We start from the raw sequence: 12202 nt of genomic DNA, 5'->3' as shown, positions 1-12202 counted from the left end.
AAATTAGATTTCATCCAATTTAAAACTTTTGCTCTGCAAGAAACCCTGTTAAAAGGATGAAAAAAACGTATGGAATGGGAGAATATGTTTGCAAATCACATATACATCCAGCATGTATAATGAATATGTATAGTACTCTCAAAACTCAATGGTAGGCCATGGCTCATGCTTGTAATCCCAGCACTTTGAAAGGTCGAGGTGGATGGAGGGCAGATTTCTTGAGAGCAGGAGTTTGAGACCAGCCTGAGCAACATGGCAAAAACCCATCTCTACTAAAAATACAAAAATTAGGCATGATGGCTTGTAATCCCAGCTACGTGGGAGGTTGAGGCATGAGAATCGCTTGAACCTGGGAGGCGGAGATTGGAGTGAGCCAAGATCATGCCACTGCACTCCAGCCTGGGTAACAGAGCAAGAGGCTCTCTCAAAAACAAACAAACAAACAAAAACTCAAAGGTAAAAACAAATAAATAATCCAATTGGAAAATGATCAAAATATATGAACATACATTTCACTGAAGAGGAAATAAGCACATGAAAAGATGTTCAACACTAATTTGTGTCACTAGATGCAAATTAAGACCATGATGAGGTATCACTACACACTTATTACAACAGCTAAAATTAAAAACATAGTGACAACACGAAATGGTGACAAAGATGCAGAGAAATTGGACATCTTGTAAAATGCTGCTGGGAAGGTAAAATCTTACAGCCACTTTGGAAAACTGTTTAGTAGTTTCTTATAAAACTGAACATGCAATGAGCACACAATTCAACAATTACACTTCAGAGAAATTAAAATTTATGCCCATTCAGAAATTTATACGTAATTGTTCATAGCAGCTTTACTTGTAATAGCCAGAAGCTCAAAATAATCAATATGTCCAACAATAAGGGAATGGTCAAACTGTGGTACATCCATACCACGAATTACTACTCACTAATAAGAATGAACTATTGATACACAATTTTGTTTTTTGTTTTTTTTTTTTTTTTGAGATGGAGTCTCGCTTTGTTGCCCAGGCTGGAGTGCAGTGGCACCATCTCGGCTCACTGCAAGCTCTGCCTCCCGGGTTCACGCCATTCTCCTACCTCAGCCTCCTGAATAGCTGGGACTACAGGCCCCCGCCACCATGCCTGGCAAATTTTTTGTAGTTTTTAGTAGAGACGGGGTTTCACAATGTTAGCCAGGATGGTCTCAATCTCTTGATCTTGTGATCCGCCCGCCTCAGCCTCCCAAAGTGCTGGGATTACAAGCATGAGTCACCATGCCCAGCCTTGATACACAAATATTAATGTCTTGGATGAATCTCCAGAGATTATGCTGAGTGAAATAAGCCCCTAAAATGTTATCTACCCGGGAGGCAAAGAGTTGCAGTGAGCTTAGACACTGCACTCCAGCCTGGGCAACCGAGTGAGACTCCGTCTCAACAACAACAACAACAACAATGAACTATTGATAAACAAATATCAATATTTTGGATGAATCGCCATGGAATTATGCTGAGTGAAATAAGCCCCTAAAACATTACATACTGTAAGATTTCATTTGTACAGCATTGTAGAAAAGACAAAATTTTAGAAATGAAAAACAGATTAGTGGTTGCCAGGGATTAGGGATGGTGGATGGGAGGAGAGTGGGTATTACTAAAAATGAGTAGCACAAGGGATAACATTGTGGTGATGAAAATGGTTTGTAACTTTTTTGAGACAGAGTTTTGCTCTGTCTCCCAGGCTGGAGTGCAGTGGCACGATCTCTGCTCACTGCAACCTCTGCCTCTCGGGTTCAAGCGATTCTCCTGTCTGAGCCTCCCATGTAGCTGGGATTACAAGTGCGTGCCACTATGCCTGGCTAATTTTTGCATTTTTAGTAGAGAGGGGATTTCTCCATGTTGGCCAGGCTGGTCTCAAACTCCTGACCTCAAGTGATATGCCCGCCTTGGCCTCCCAAAGTGCTGGAACTACAGGCATGAACCACTGCACCCGGCCATGTACTGTATCTTTTTTTTTTTTTTTTTTTTTTGAAATATAAGCTTTATTTTAAATTCAAAGAAATATTAAACTTTTTTTTACAAATTATAATCAAGCACTCAAACAATTTAGGAATTTTAAACACTAGTTCTTAACTGAAAATAATGACATCCATAGAATACATCCTGATGTTGGCCAACATGACATTTACTTAATATTAGTATTTTGTGTATGCTTAACCATTCATCCTTCCTAAAATTCAATGATAACAATGATTTGACTTTATAAGGTAAAGCCTTTTATGTAATACACTAGAGATAACTTTTTCAAATACAAAACATTTATACCAGCAAGGAAATTATGAAAACATAGATAAAGTATACTGAAGGATGTGATTTAAAGGCTGTCTGTATACATAGATGCGTTTCACCTTAGAAAGTACACATGCACATCAAAACACTTTTACTGAATATAGATGCCATTACATTCTCTTACATTACAAAGCAACAGCAGGTTCATAAACGTTCTTCTATTATGTATCAATGGAAAAAATATATATATTCCAAAAAACGGTTTTGAAGACACATGGGAGTGGAATGTGCCCGCATTAAGAGCAGAGCTTTTACAGGACCACCTCTCTCCAGCCAGCTCCCAGGGACCACTGAAAACAGCAGTTACCCTCAGAACGACAAGATGGCCTTGTTAATGATTTCACTGTACTCTCAAATCTCATCCTCCTTGACCCCAGCAGAGGTGAAACTTGATGATGTCGCCGTGGGTTGGCTTGGCCAGAAGTCCATAATCTTGAAGTTGTAGACACACCTTCCAAGCATCACAATCTTTGGTTTCTTTAATAACAATAGCGTTTAATAATTATTTTCCCCGCCGGGCACAGTGACTCACGCCTGTAATCCCAACACTTTGGGAGGCAGAGGCAGGTGGATCACCTGAGGTCAGGAGTTTGAGACCAGCTTGATCAACATGGCAAAATCCCATCTCTACCAAAAATACAAAAATTAGTCAGGCATAGTGGCGCATGCCTGTAATCCCAGCTACTCAGGAGGCTGAGGCAGGAGAATCATTTGAACCCATGAGGCAGAGGTTATAGTGAGCCGATATCACGCCATTACACTCCATCCTGGGCAACCAGAGTGAACCTCTGACTCAAATAAATAAATAAATAAATAAATAAATAAATAAATAAAATAATTATTTTCCTCTTACGGCAGTTACAACATTAGAAGGTAGCTTCATGGGTTCATTTATCAAGATAATACCCATTTTTTCTGCATTTTCAGCAAGGTTTTCTTCTAAAACCTCAAGGACTGCAATGCCCACTCGGCAGCCTAGTGGATTGCCACCGTATGTGGACCCATATTCCCCTAGCTTAATGGTCAGCATTATGTCATCGTCCCACAGCACCACCGACACAGAGTATCAGCCCTCAGAAAGGGCCCTTCCAAGGAGGACTATGTCAGGTCTGACATCTTCATGATCAACAGCCAGCCATCTACCAGTTCTGGCCAATCCTGACTGTATTTCATCAGCAATATATAGATCTGGTGCCTGGTGCAGAACTCTCGCACTCCCATTAGGTAACCTGGATCTGCAACACACCCGCTTCACCCTGAATTGGTTCTACCATGAACGCAGCCACTTTGGGATTCTGAAAAGCACGCTCCAGTGCAGGCAGATCATTGCAGGGAATGACGTCAAATCCTGGCATAAATGGTCCAAAACCATCGTAACTGGTCGGGTCTGTGGAACTGGAGATAGTAGACAATGTCCTACCCCAAAAGTTTCCAGCTGCTAAAACAACCTTTGCTTTGTGTTTCTGAATGTCCTTCACTGTATAGTCCTGCCTATGAGCTAGTTTACAGGCAGTCTCTCCAGCTTCCATTCCTGTATTCATAGGAAGAACTTTGTGGTAGTTGAAAAGTTTAGTAATATACTCCTCATATTCACCAAGTACGTTATTATAGAAAGCTCTAGAGGTTAAGGTCAATTTGTTCCCTTAACTCTTAGCGCATTCACAATCTTGGGGTGACAATGCCCTTGGTTGACAGCACTGTAAGAACTCAGGAAGTCAAAATATTTTCTGCCTTCTACATCCCATAAGTAAATACATTTTCCTCTCTCCAGGGCTACAGGTAAAGGAGGGTAATTGTGTGCACCACACTTAGATTCCCTTTCAAAAATGTAATCAGAAGTTGGAGGTCCTTGGACTGTTTTCTTTGGGTTTTTTTTGTTTGTTTGGAGACGGAGTTTCGCTCTTGTTGCCCAGGCTGTAGTGCAATGGCGCAATCTTGGCTCACTGCAACTTCTGCCTCCCGGTTTCAAGCAATTCTCCTGCCTCAGCCTCCCAAGTAGCTGGGGTTACAGGCATGCACCACCGTACGGGGCTAATTTTGTACTTTTAGTAGAGATGGGGTTTCTCCATGTTGGCCAGGCTGGTCTCGAACTCCCAACCTCAGGTGATTCGCCCGCCTTGGTCTCCCAAATTGCTGGGATTACAGGCATGAGCCACCGCACACAGTCTGGATTGTTTTTTTAGTTGCAACAGATATAGCAGAAGCCACTGAAGAATGAGCTCCACCACTAAGTTCAGCAAACCTCTGCAAAGGTGGTAGTTTGGAAAACATTGTGTCCTTCAAGTAGAAAAACCACAGATCGACTATTTTTTTCTTCCCATGGTTCAGACCAGAATACAGATTTTTAACCCAAGATCCAGGGACGATCTTCAGAGAGTCCAAAATCTGACAGTGCCTGAGGACCACCCGGGACATGCGACATCTACAAAGTGCAGCCATGTTCTGTGTCTTGATTAGGGTGTTGGTTACAGGAGTCTACACATGGGATAAAAAGGCATAGGACTATACACACTATTGTACCAATGTCAATTTCCTGGTTTTGATATTGTACTATAGTATTTTTACACTACTATAGTATAAAGGAAACTAAGTAAAGGGTATATGGGACATCTCTGTACTATTTTTGCAATTTCCCATAAATCTATATTATTCCCAAGTAAAAAAGGGTAAAACATGTCATCTTTTTTGAGACCCTGTCATCCAGGCTGGAGTGCAGTGGGGCAATTATAGCTCACTGCAGCCTCGAACTCCTGGGATCAAGCAATCCTCCTGCCTCAGCCTCCCAAGTAGCTACAGGCACATGCCACCATACCCAGCTATTTTTTTTTTTTTAGAGATGGGGTCTTACTATGTTGCCCAAGCTAAAAATACATTTCTTAATGAAAGATCAGGATGAGAAACAACAGGCTTATGTGAATACCTGCACAATAACCAAATACAACTTCTAGAAGTGAAAATGGTGATTTAAATAATTAATAAACGTATTAAACTGCAGATGAGACACAAATGAAGAAATAATTAGTGAACTAAAATATAGCTCTGAGGAAAACAGACAATTAGAGATAAAGAAACAGAAAATAGGCCGGGCGTGGTGGCTCAAGCCTGTAATCCCAGCACTTTGGGAGGCCGAGGCGGGTGGATCTCCTGAGGTCAGGCATTCCAGACCAGCCTGACCAACATGGAGAAACCCCATCTCTACTAAAAATACAAAACTTAGCCAGGCATGGTGATGCATGCCTGTAATCCCAGCTACTCAGGAGGCTGAGGCACGAGAATCGCTTGCACCCAGGAAGTGGAGGTTGCAGTGAGCCGAGATTGTGCCATTGCACTCCAGCCTGGACGAGAGTGAAACTCTGTGTCAAAAACAAAAACAAAAAAGAAATGGAAAATATAAAGATATGGAGGATAGAACGAAAAGAGCTCACATATATTGAACACAAATTATAGAAAGGGAGAATAGAAAGATTTATGGAGAACAATGTTCAAAGGGATAATGGCTGAGAATTTTCCACCTTTGGTAAAAAGCACCAATGCTCCTTATGTGAGCTTACCCAGACCTATTACTTTATTATTTAAGGAATTATTTACTAAAACGCATGTTGCTTTAATGTAGTTTAATTATAATCCAGTGTTCATTAAGATGATGTCATTTGGAAAAATACTGATTGGGAGCATTTGGGGATCATAAATTTGAAGTGGTGCTAAAATACTAGGCCGCATTAGACCATGTGGAGAAAGAAAAAGTAACAAAAATAAAGTTCTAGGCCACAATAACACAAACATTGAAAGAGAAGGAGATTAAAGTAATCAAAGGATGTGTGAAAATGAAAACTAAAGTTATCAATCAAATTTAAACCTTTTAAAGTCAAGTAATGATGTTTAAAATGTTTAATGTTGCTAACACAAAGTAAATGGTGGAATAGAGAACTCCAAAAATCTATGCCTCTATAAAAATCAGTGAAAAAACTGGCAAAAACTGTCAGAATCAACTTTTTCAGAACTTTGAAAACTAACTGAAAGCTTGTAACAAGCAGAGGAATGTTTAATCAAGAAAAACCAGCTGAGTGGTTCACGCCTGTAATCCAGCACTTCAGGAGGCCGAGGGAGGCAGATCACCTGAGGTCAGGAGTTCGAGACCAGCCTGGCCAACATGGTGAAACCCCGTCTCTACTAAAAATACAAAAATTAGCCAGGCGTGGTGGCACGCGTCTGTAATCTCCACTACTCAGGAGGCTGACACGAGAATTGCTTGAACCCGGGAAGTGGAGGTTGCAGTGAGCTGAGATGGCACCACTGCACTCCAGCCTGGGCAGCAGAGCAAGACTGTCAAAGAAAAAAAAAAAGAAAGAAAGAAAAAGGAAGGAGGGAGGGAGGGAGGGAGGAAGGAAGGAAGGGAGAAAAACCAGCTGAATCTCTGTAAGAACTGTAAGCTTTGTGGTATTTTAACTTACCCTCACCCCATCTCCTGCTCCCAGCTTGGTGGTAGCCCTGAAGATAATGATCTGCATTCCCAGTACACGTACCAGTACCAGAGAGAAAAGAATGGACCTTTCACAAAGAATTACAGTTGTTTGTTTTGACTTGTCTGGTGGTTCCCTGGAAGAACCCACTTGAAAGGTTTGTCTTCATTTGACCTCATTCAAACTGACCCTACAACCAGGGGTAGTGAATAGCAGTTGGGGAAAACAATACACCAACCAACAAGCTTAAAAGGAAAGGCTGGAGGCCAGGCGCAGTGGCTCATGCCTGTAATTCCAGCACTTTGGGAGGCTGAGGCAGGTGGATCACGAGGTCAAGAGATCGAGACCATCCTGGCCAACATGGTCTCTACTAGACACCCAGTCTCTACTAAAAATACAAAAATTAGCTAGGCATGGTGGTGTGCACCTGTAATCCTAGCTACTCAGGAGGCTGAGGCAGGAGAATTGCTTGAACCTTGGAGGCTGAGGTTGCAGTGAGCCGAGATCACGTCACTGCACTCTAGCCTGGTGACAGAGTGAGACTCCATCTCAAAAAAAAAAAAAAAAGAAAGAAAGAAAGAAAGAAAGAAAGAAAGAAAGAAAGAAAGAAAGAAAGGCTGGAAAATGGGATATCTATTGGGGCTTGAATAACTCCAACATACGCCTCAGAATCTAGAAGGCCACACACATATGCCCTGGGCTGCACCTAGGCAAATGCCCACAGAAGACCTAAGTAGGCTTTAAGCTCTCACCTCTGACAGACCTCTCGAGGCTCTGAGCAAGCAGGAAGAGAAAGATAAGGCAACGTTGTAAACTGCCGGGCTGATTGCAGAAGGTATGTCCCAACACACACACAGATCCCCTTGGCAAAGACTGGGAGACATACTGGTTCCAGGCATAAAGAAATCTCTATTCAATGGCCACTAAGCTAACCAAGAGACTTCGGTGGCCACAGAGGACAAGGAATAGAGACTACAGAATTTGTTCAGGATAAAACTAAACAAACTTGTGTTTTGAGACAGGGTCTTGCTCTGTCTCTCAGGCTGGAGTACAGTGGCACTAACATGGCTCACTGCAGCCTTGATCTCCCAGGCTCAAGCAATCCTCCGGCATCAGCCTCCTGAGTAGCTGGGACTATAGGCTTGTGCACCACACCAAGCTAATTTATTTTTTTTTTTAGAGATGGGGTCTCACTATGTTGCCCCAGCTGGTCTCAAACTCCTAGGCTCAAATGATCCTCCTGCCTTGGCCTCCCAAAGTTCTGGGATTACAGGCATGAGCCACCAAGCTCAGCCTAAACAAACATTAAAAACAAACAAACAAAACAGCAACAAGAAACCCTAGGGAGGGGACAGAATCTGGTTTCCAGAGTTGCCACATTGTATTATTTGAAATGTCCAGTTTTCAGTAAAAAATTATGACACATGCAAAAAAAGAAGAAAATATGACCCATCCACAGAATAAAGAAAAAAGACCATCTATAGAAACCGTCCCTGAGAAAGCCTAGATGTTGGGTTTTCCTGTTTTCTCTTAATGTTTTATTACTTTTTTTTTTTTTTTTTGAGACAGAGTTTCGCTCTGTCACCCAGGCTGGAGTGCAGTGGTGCGATCTCGGCTCACCGCAATCTCTGCCTCCCGGACTCAAGCAATTCTCCTGCCTCAGCCTCCCAAGTAGCTGGGACTACAGGCACCCACTACCACACCTGGCTAATTTTTGTATTTTTAGTAGAGACAGGGTTTCACCATATTGGCCAGGCTGGTCTTGAACTCCTGACCTCAAGTGATCCACCTGCCTTGGCCTCCCAAAGTGCTGGGATCACAGGTGTGAGCCACCACGCCCAGCCAGATGCTGGGTTTTCTAATAAAAAGACTTTAAATGAGCTATTTAAAATATGTCCAAAAACCTCAAAGAAACTATGTCTAAAGAACTAAAGTATAGAAACAATATCTCACCAAATAGAGAATATCAGTACAGACATAGAAATATAAAAAACGAACCAAATAGAAATTTCTGGAGTTTAAAAGTGTAATAACCAAAATGAAAAATTCATCTTCTGCTGGTGCGAGGAGTAGGGACATCGCCCTCATCTCTTTTTGGGGTGCTTTCTGTTAAATATGAAGACTTGCTTTTTTTTCTTTTTGAGACAAGGTCTCACTCTGTTGCCCAGGCTGGAGTGCAGCGATGCAATCACAGCTCACTGCAGCCCTGAACTCCTAGGTTCAAGCAATTCTCCCACCTCAGCCTCCCTGAGTAGTTGGGACTGCAGATGCAAGCCACCATGCCCAACTAATTAAAAAAAAAAAAAAATGGGGCCGGGCGCGGGGGCTCACACCTGTAATCTCAGCACTTTGGGAGGCCAAGGCAGGCGGATCACCTGAGGTCAGGAGTTTGAGATCAGCCTGGCCAACATGGTGAAACCCTGTCTCTACTAAAAATACAAAAATTAGCTGGGCATGGTGGCACATGCCTGTAGTCCCAGCTACTCGGGAGGCTGAAACAGGAAAATCGCTTGAACCTGGGAGGCAGAGGTTGCAGTGAGCCAAGATCGCACCATTGCGCTCCAGCCTGAGCAACAAAGCAAGACTCTGTCTCTAAATAAATAGATAAATAAATAAATAAATATTGTGTAGGGACAGGATCTCACTTTGTTGCCCAGGTTGGTCTCAAATTCCTGGCCTCAAGGCATCCTCCTTCCTTAGCCTCCCAAAGTGCCGAGATTACAGACATGAGTCATCATGCCAGCCAAGACTTGCAGTTTTAAGGCCAGGTGCTGGAATTTCAGGTTACCATTATTATCAGAAAGAATGACTTGTTGAGCTTAAGTTTAGTGGCAGTAAAGGGAGTGGACAAAGCTATATAAGAGCAATGTTTTGTATAGAAATTAAGTTGGTATTAATCTGAACTAGATTGCTAAAAATTAAGATGTTATTTTTAATCGCTAGTATGGTTTGAATGTGTCCCCTCCAAAATTCAGGTGTTGTCAATGTGGCAGTACTAAGAGATAGGGTCTTTAAGAAGTGACTAGGCTATGAGGGGTTCTCCCTCATAAATGAGATTAGGTGTCCTTATAAATGAGATGGTGGGAGTTGCTTCTCTCATGTCCTTCTGCCTTCTGCCATATGAGAATGCAGCAAAAAGCCCTGATCAGATGCTGGTGCCTTGATCTTGGACTTTCCAGCCTCCAGAACTGTGAGAAAATAAATGTCTGTTCTATACAAATTACCCAGTCTGAAGTATTCTGTCACAGCAGCACTAAAAGACTACTAAAATCCCCTAAGTAGGACTTGCATCCCAAGGAAGTGTAAGACTTCTGCACTGAAAACTACAAAACATTGCTGAAGGAAATTAAAGACCTAAATAAATGGAAAGGTAGCCCATTTTTCATGGATCAGAAGATTTAATGAAGTACTGATACATACTGTGACATGCATAAACCTTGAAAATATGCTAAGTGAAAGAAGCCAGACACAAAAGGCCACAGTGTATGATTCCACTTGTATGAATGCCAAGAATAAGCAAATCCATAGGAACAGAAAGTAGATTCGTGGTTCCCGAAGGCTGGGTGGAGTGGGGAGTTACTATTAATGGGTATGAGGTTGCTGGTTTTCTTTTGTTTTGTTTTGTTTTTTGTTTTGTTTTGCTTTTTGAGACAAGGTCTCACTCTGTTGCCCAGGCTGGAGTGCAGTGATCCAATCCAGCTCACTGCAGCCTTGAACTCCTGAGCTCAAGCAATTCTCCCACCTCAGCCTCGCTGAGTAGCTGAGACTGCAGGTGCACACCACCATGCCCAGCTAATTAAAAAAAATGTAGGGACAGGATCTCATTTTGTTGCCCAGGTTGGTCTCAAATTCCTGGCCTCAAGTCATCCTCTTGCCTTGGTCTCCCAAAGTGCTGGGATTACAAGCATGAGTCATCATGCCCAGCCAAGACTTGCATTTTTAAGGCCCGGTGCTGGAATTTCAGGTTACTGTTATTATCAAAAAGAATGGCTTATTGAGCTTAAGTTTAGTGGCAGTAAGGGATAAAGAACAGTAAAACAAGGAGCGTATAGTATTAATCAACTACAGTCAACTGCCCTATTTGTAAATAGAAGTGGGGAAATAATATATATGTGTAGTAGCTTACAAATGCATAAAAATTATCTGGGAAGATAAGCAAATGTCTCTCAAACATCTAAAAGATTCCTTCAGGCTGGGTGCGGTGCCTCACACCTGCAATCCTAGCACTTTGGGAGGCCGAGGCGGATCACGAGGTCAGGAGATCGAGACCATCCTGGCTAACATGGTGAAACCCTGTTTCTACTAAAAATACAAAAAGTTAGCCAGGTGTGGTGGCACGCACCTGTAGGCCCAGCTACTCGGGAGGATGAGACAGGAGAATCACTTGAACCTGGCGGGCAGAGGTTGCACTGACCCGAGATCGTGCCGTTGCACTCCAGCCTGGGAGACAAGAGCAAGACTTCGTCTAAAAAATAAAATAAAATAAAATAAAATAAAATAAAATAAAATAAAATAAAATAAGCCGGGTGTGGTGGCATATGCCTGTGGTCCCAGCTACTCGGGAGGCTGAGGTAAGAGAATCACTTGAACCCAGGAAGTTGACGTTGCAGTGAGCCGTGATCTTGCTACTGCACTCTGGGCTGGGTGACAGTGACACCCTGTCTCAAAAAAAAAAAAAAAAAAAAAAACCTTCTTTCATAAATATGGCTCTTGCCTGTAATCTGAGCACTTTGGGAGGCCAAGGTGGGAGGATCACTTGAGCCCAAGAGTTTGAGACCAGCCGAGGTAACATAGAGAGATCCCATTTCTACTGAAAATTTTAAAGTTATCCAGGCACAGTGGCACATGCCTGTAGTCCCAGCTACTCAGAAGGCTGAGGCAGGAGGATAGCTTGAGCCTGGGAGGCTGAAGCTTCAGTGAGCTGTGATGGCACCACTGCACTCCAGCCTGGGTGACACAGCAAGACCCTGTCTCAAAAAAAGTTAAAAATTAAAAATTAAAGAATTAGAAATACACACACACACACACACACGTGAATTGTAATGGCAATACCATTTTTTCTATGAGGTTGACAAAAATCTGTTTCATTGCTCAGGCTGTTGACAAGGCTGTGGTGAAAATGGCACTCACATACTCATGCTAGCTTCTCCTTGCTCTTGCTTGGACCAGCCATACTTGTTCCTACCTCGCGGTCCTTGCACCTGTTGCTCCCTCTGCCTGGAACACCCTTTGCCAAAATAACCATGAGGCTTGCTCCTTTCAGCCAACCTAGGACCAAACTCATTGTCCCCTCTTCAGCAACGTCTCACTGAACGCCTCCTCACCCACCACCTCCGCACACCACTCTCACATCGCTCATTTTCTTCATTGCACTCATCTTTATGAGGAATTATTTCT

The 12202-nt window shown here is 42.7% G+C and overlaps 1 pseudogene; it reads right to left on the bottom strand.

Annotated features, from left to right (window-relative positions):
• Positions 1 to 2654: 2654 nt before the first annotated feature.
• Positions 2655 to 4775, bottom strand: LOC103231921 (ornithine aminotransferase, mitochondrial-like; annotated as a pseudogene).
• Between the last annotated feature and the right edge of the window lie 7427 nt (positions 4776 to 12202).

The sequence above is a fragment of the Chlorocebus sabaeus genome, chromosome X, assembly GCF_047675955.1.
Source record: "Chlorocebus sabaeus isolate Y175 chromosome X, mChlSab1.0.hap1, whole genome shotgun sequence".
Taxonomy (NCBI): Eukaryota; Metazoa; Chordata; class Mammalia; order Primates; family Cercopithecidae; genus Chlorocebus; species Chlorocebus sabaeus.
Note: the sequence above shows the minus strand (reverse complement) of the source record. Positions and strands in the feature narration are given on the sequence as shown.